The sequence below is a fragment of the Pogona vitticeps genome, chromosome 1, assembly GCF_051106095.1.
Source record: "Pogona vitticeps strain Pit_001003342236 chromosome 1, PviZW2.1, whole genome shotgun sequence".
NCBI classification, from domain to species: Eukaryota; Metazoa; Chordata; class Lepidosauria; order Squamata; family Agamidae; genus Pogona; species Pogona vitticeps.
In genome coordinates this window covers 193,492,549-193,498,946 of record NC_135783.1, presented here as the reverse complement: position 1 = coordinate 193,498,946, position 6,398 = coordinate 193,492,549, and positions in this window count along the sequence as shown.

The window sequence follows — 6,398 nt, the reverse complement described above, 5'->3', positions numbered from 1 at the left end:
GAAGGAAGGAAAATTTTGAAACAGAACACTCCTTCGTCTGCCTCAGTTCACCCATGTATGTAATTCCCCCCCCCCCCCAAAAAAACTGATGCTTTCAGTAAGAAAAAACGGAAGTAGCAAATTTCTTCAGTCATGGAAATGCGAGACTCTGATCCCCAGTATCAGAGATGCCACTGTGAGGGTTCGGGTTTTGGCTCCATCTTTGACTCCAAGAAATCAGTCGTTTTTTTGTTGCTTGGAAGATTTATTGGTGTATTTAACAATAAACAAGTGTCTTGAACATGATTATGAGTTTTCTCTCCATCTGCCAACAGGGCCAGAAGGCGTCTCCAAACTTCACACAGGAACAGGTTTCCAAAACTATTGTTCCACGGACCTGGCAAAACAGGGGGGGGACCCAGTCTCTTATGGTTTGCCCCGTCGGGCCATCCAACAGGGGCACAGTCTCCTCATCCACGTTGTCATCCCACAGGATCCTTCTGTCGGGGTCTCCACTCTCCCAGGATCCTCCCTTTAACTCCTTCTCTTCATCTCCCTTACTCTCCATTCTAACTTTTCTCTCTTTCCTCTCTCTACGCGTTCTTTCAGTCTTCTCCTCCACTCTCTCACCTCTGCCTCTCCCCAATAAGAGGTCTGGGTGGAATCTCAGATCTTCTATAATCCGTCTCTTCTTGGGGAACCCGTAATCTTTCTCATAGTCCAGTCCATGGATCCTGCATCCACACCCACTCCCAACCAGGTGGTAACTGCTCCTCTTTCCTATCTACCTCCCCTGCTCCAGCCTCAAACTCCACCCTCTTTTTCCTTTCCTTTCCCGCCTTTTCTCCCTAAACCTCCCCCATCTTTACTCTCTGCATGTCTTCTGTCAATTCTTCTAACTTTGTCTCCTGCCGAGATTTCTCTGTTGACTCTGGTGTGGGTGTGGGGTTTTCTTCCTTAGTTTTGCTGTGGAGGAGGGACAGCTCTCCAGCGAGTGGAGTATCCCTCTCGTCCTCTGTCTCACATACACCCCCCCCCCATTCAAGAGGGCCATCCATGCCTCACTGCTTCTCACCCAAGGATCCTGCCAGGAGAAATAGTCTACATTAGAATGTTCCTTCCCCTTTTGATACTGAACCATGAAGGTGTAAGGTTGGAAGGCAAGATACGAGTGTGTGAGTTTAGGATTTGTATCTTTCATCTAGGCCAGCCACTGCAATGGGGCGTGATCTGTTATTAATGTGAAAGGTGCCCCTAACAAATGATACCATAAGGCATGTGTGGCCCAATGGATTGCCAATGCTTCCTTTCAATGACAGCATATTTCTGTTCTCTCACGGTTAACTTTCGGCTCAGATAGAGGACAGGATATTCCACCCCATTACGCATTTGCACTAAGATGGCTCCTAAGCCCTTTTCAGAAGCATCAGTGAAAAGTACAAAGGGATAGTTGAAATCCGGTGCAAACCTTATGGATAATTCACATAATATAGACTTTAGCATTTGGAAGGCTCCTTCTTGGACTTCGCCCCACTGAACTAATTTACCAGCCCTCTTTTTGGTAAGGTCTGTTAAGGGGGCTGCAATGGAAGAAAATTGTGGCTGTAGTACCCTACCAAACCCAAAAATTGCTGTACTTCCCTTTTGGACCTTCGGTGGTACCACTGAGTAACTTTAAAGACTTTCTCTTCTTGGGGGTTGTATCTCACCCCCTCCCACTAGGAAGCCTAAATAGTCTACCTTCGGTCTAGCTATCCTACATTTTCTGGGTTTTGCTGTAAGCCCTGCCCTTCTTAATTCTTTCAAGACCCTTTGTAAGTGTACCAGATGTTCCTCCCACATAGAACTATATACAGTGGTGCCTCGCTTAACGAGCACACCATTTAACGGCAAATCCACATAGTGATGAGGTTTTTGCGATCGCAAAAGCGATCACATAATGATGTTTTCAATGGGTAAACATTGCTTTGCGATGATCGGTAAGCGTTTCGCTTACCAATTATCGCATAACGATGTTTTAAAACAGCTGATTGGTGGCTCCAAAATGGCCGCTGGGTAAACAAAATGACCGCCCGCAGTGTTTTCGCGCCCTTTCCTCGCTTACCGGGCAGCGAAAATGGCGGCCGGATGGAGGATTTCCACATAGCGGTGAGTTTTTTCCCCATAGGTAAAGGTAAAGGTTCCCCTTGACAATTTCTGTTCAGTCGTGTTCGACTCTAGGGGGCGGTGCTCATCCCCGTTTCCAAGCCATAGAGCCAGCGTTTTGTCCGAAGACAATCTTCCGTGGTCACATGACCAGTGCGACTTAGACACGGAACGCTGTTACCTTCCCACCAAGGTGGTCCCTATTGATCTACTTGCATTTGCATGCTTTCGAACCGCTAGGTTGGCGGGAGCTGGGACAAAGCTACGGGCGCTCACTCCATCACGTGGTCTTCTGACCCTGCAGCACAGGCTTCTGCGGTTTAGCCCACAGCGCCACCACGTCCCCTTTCCCCCATAGGAACACATTAAACATGTTTTAATGTGTTCCTATGGGTTTTTTTTTCCTGCATAGCGACAAATCCAGATAGCAATGATTTTTTCGGAACGGATTATCGTCTCTATGCGGGGCACCACTGTATGATGATATCATCTATGTAAGCAGCAGTGCAATCTTGTACTGGTTGTAAGACCTTGTCCATCAGGCGTTGAAAAGTTGGAGCTGCCCCATGTAATCCAAAAGGAAATCAGGTGAATTGGAAGAGGCCTCCTGGGGTAGAAAAGGCAGTTTTCTCTTTATTCTGGTCCCTTAAGGGACCAGATCTAGGGATGATAGGTACGTAGCACCCCCTAGTCTATCTAAAAGGTCCCCCACTTTGGGCATGGGGTACACGTCAATTTTAGACACCGCATTGACCTTGCAGTAGTCAATACAGAACTGTACCGTGCTCTATTACACCAAGGCTCAGCATTTCTCTTACCTCCTGTTCTAGTACAGAGGTCAACTGCTGGGGCCAAGACCTTCCCACCGATCTCACTACCACACCTGGTCTGGTCGCAATACTATGCTCTACCAATTAGGTGTGTCTCAGCTTCTTAGTGAAAAAGTCGGGGAACTCCCTTTCGATCTGTCGAACATGAGCCATCTGTTGGGGGTCTACTCTTTCATCAACAACTATCTGCGCATCCCCTTTCATTTTGACGTCTCCCACCTCGGGTCCTAACTCTTTCTTCACAATCTCCAAATAGAGCTTCCCTATTCACTCAATGCTTTAATAGGTTAACATGCAATACTTGTAGCTTGTTTTTTCATATCTGTCATATTCACTTCATAATCCACCTCACTAACCTTTCTTACAACCTCATAAGGTCCCTGCCACTTAACAAATAACTTAGCGGATTCTGTTGGCAAAAGTACCAGGACCTTTTGACCCAGTTCAAACTCCTGGGTTTTTACCCACTTGTCATATCTACTTTTTTGGTTCTCTTGAGTCTTGCCCAGAACTTCCTTGGCTAGTTCCCAAGCTGCCTGCAGGTGCTCTCTCATTTTCAATATCTGTTGCAGCAAGGGTCTGGAGAGGTCTTCTCCATCTTCCCATTTCCCCCTAACTAAGTCAAGGACCCCTCTTGGATTTCATCCATATAATTCAAAAGGAGAAAACTCTGTTGACAACTGAGGGGCTTCTCTCACAGCAAATATCAGTGGGGCCAGGAACATATGCCATTGTCGTGGCTTATCCTGCACTAACTTTCTCAGCATCCCCTTTAGAGTCTTATTAAACCTTTCTACCAAGCCATTTGCCTGTGTGTGGTAAATAGACGTTTTTAACAGTTTAACCTCTAACAATTCCCACATCTGGTAAAACTCATAAAGTTGGACCCTTGGTTGATGAAGACTTCTTTAGGAAACCCCATCCTAGAGAACACACCTAACAAATCCTTGGCTAACACCTTAGCCATGATGGCGCGTAGGGGTATCGCTTCCAGGTACCTTGTCACATAGCCAATTATTACCAGTATATATCTGTGTCCCCGCAGACATCACCAACGGTCCCACAGTATCTAAAGCAATGTGATCAAAGGGCTGGTCCACTCGGGGCGTAGGTATTAACTCTCCTCCCGGTTGAGGCTTTGCCTAAGTGATTTGGCACTCATGACAGGACCGACAATAGTCCACTACTTCCTTGGCCATGTGTGGCCAGAAAAACCTTTGTCGCACCAGTTTTCTGCACGGCCAAGTGTCCAGCTAACAGCAGATCATCAGCCAATTCTAATACCAATCCTTTAAGTCTTTCAAGTAGAACCATCTGGGCTTCTTTCCCGAGATTTGTTTTGCTTATGCAGTACAGCACTCTGTCCAGCATTTCAAAATTTAGTTCTCCCTCTTATGTAGTTCCTTCCGGAACTGTCCTTGGCCAAATTTCTTCCAGTCTCATGTCATCTTGTTGCCAATTCCTCATTTGACCTCAAGACAGGTTTAGCATTTCTTCCTCTAATATACAATTTTCAGCTTACCCATTGTGTGCCTTGGCTATTGTTTGCATCAGTCCTTCCACTCCTGGCCAGTCTCTTCCTAATAACATCTCTCTTCCCAACCTGGGGATCACCCCAATTTCCATGTCTCTTGGTTCTGCCATTATCATGGGTCTTGGGATCCGGCTATCCATTGGGTTGACAAATTCTATCTGGTCTGGTTGGGTTTTCTTTTATCCTTGGGTGTTCGGCCCTCTCAGATTCGCGCTCCCTGCTGAGTCAGCCATCTTGTCTTTGCCTCTGGGTTTTTCTAACTGCGTCATTCTTCTATTAAACCATGGCTGTTCCACTCCTAAATAGTCTTCCAACAAGGTTATAGCAACCTCTAGCTTGGCGAGTTTGTTTTTCATCACCCAGTTTCTGGGACCCACTCCTAGCGTTGAAATAAGTTGTTCCATAATCACAATTCTAACACTTGGTCTGCCATTTTTCCTTTGGGTGGCACCTGCCTTGTGGCATTGGCCCTCATCTTTTGTGCCAGGGTTCTTGGATGGATTCCTGGGTGTAAGCGCAGTTCTCTGAACCACCTTCGGTATGCTTCTTCGTTCAGATTCAATGTATTCAAAATCGCCATTTTGACTTTTGCCTCTGTCAGGTCTAGCGTGTCCACTATCTCTTGCGGTAGTCCCGTTAAATATGGAGTGAGGATCAGTGCCCAGTATTCTGTTGGCCATTGTAGTTAATCATTCAAACGTGCTGTGGAACACTGCTGGGTCATCATGTGCTCCCATTTTTTGTAGTTTTATGGGTGACTGTCCCAATATCATCATTTTCTGTTGTGCTGTCCCCAACCATACCGGTGTGGTCAGCTTTGTTTGTGCAAATTGCGTAATCAGCAATTGTTGCTGTTCCGCTAGTTGTTTTATGAGGGTTTCTTGTCCCTCTGTTACTTTGCAGAGCCAATCTTATGCAGGGCCTATTGGTGCTGAAGGCCCTCCGTCTTGGGTGTCAATATTTCTTCCTTAGTTTTGCTGTTGAGGAGGGACAGCTCTCCAGCAAGTGGGGTATCCCTCTGGCCCTCTGTCTCACAGCCACAAACTTTTCCGTATAAACACCCGCTGCTTAGCATAGTAAGCAGCAACTAGAATAGGCCCATCAGTGGGGATCTAATAAGTCAAGTCCTTTGTGATTTATACTGATTCAATGGGCCTACTCTAGTTGAAACTGGCTATGCTAAGCAACAAGATTTTTTGTGGGGGGGCAGGAATTGTGCATTTAATTAGTCATCCTGAGAGGAAAACTTGGAAAAATTGCTTCTTTCCACTACCATTTCCAGAATCCTGTCTAGCACTGCCATTGGCCTTGCTGAGTAAGGGATTCTGGGAACTGCTATTCAAAAAAATTAACTTTCCCATTGAGCCAATGGGTCTACTCAGGTTGCAACTTATTGCATTAACTAACAAGATTCCAGCCTCTGCCTTTTAAAGCTGCTCAGAGTGCTTGCTGTACTGTAATGATTTTGTCCACGGGGCTGCTTTTAATAATTGTGTTTCCAAAGGTGTTCCCTATTCCTTTTAGTTGAGCACGGTTTTTGAGTGGAAAGGCAGGATTTTAAAAATGGCTATAAATACAGTAATGAATAACCTCTGATCTACACTTCCCGGAATGCAGCAAATAAGTGCTTCAAGATACCTGCGTATTAATATCCTGTGTATTAATAGCCCCAGAGTTGGCACCGCTATTACGAAACGGGAAACACGCATTAACTTAATGGAAACAGAACTCGATCCATAAGGATTCAACCACAAGCAGCGCTGTAGACCCAAACCTGGAAGCCCGGGAACTCGACCATAGACAGCCCCCATTAGCAGCGTGCCAACACACACACACAAACACACCCGGTAAACCCGCTCCAAGAGCGGCAGCTGTATGAGCATGCGCACTTATTCTCTTCCCTTCCCCCG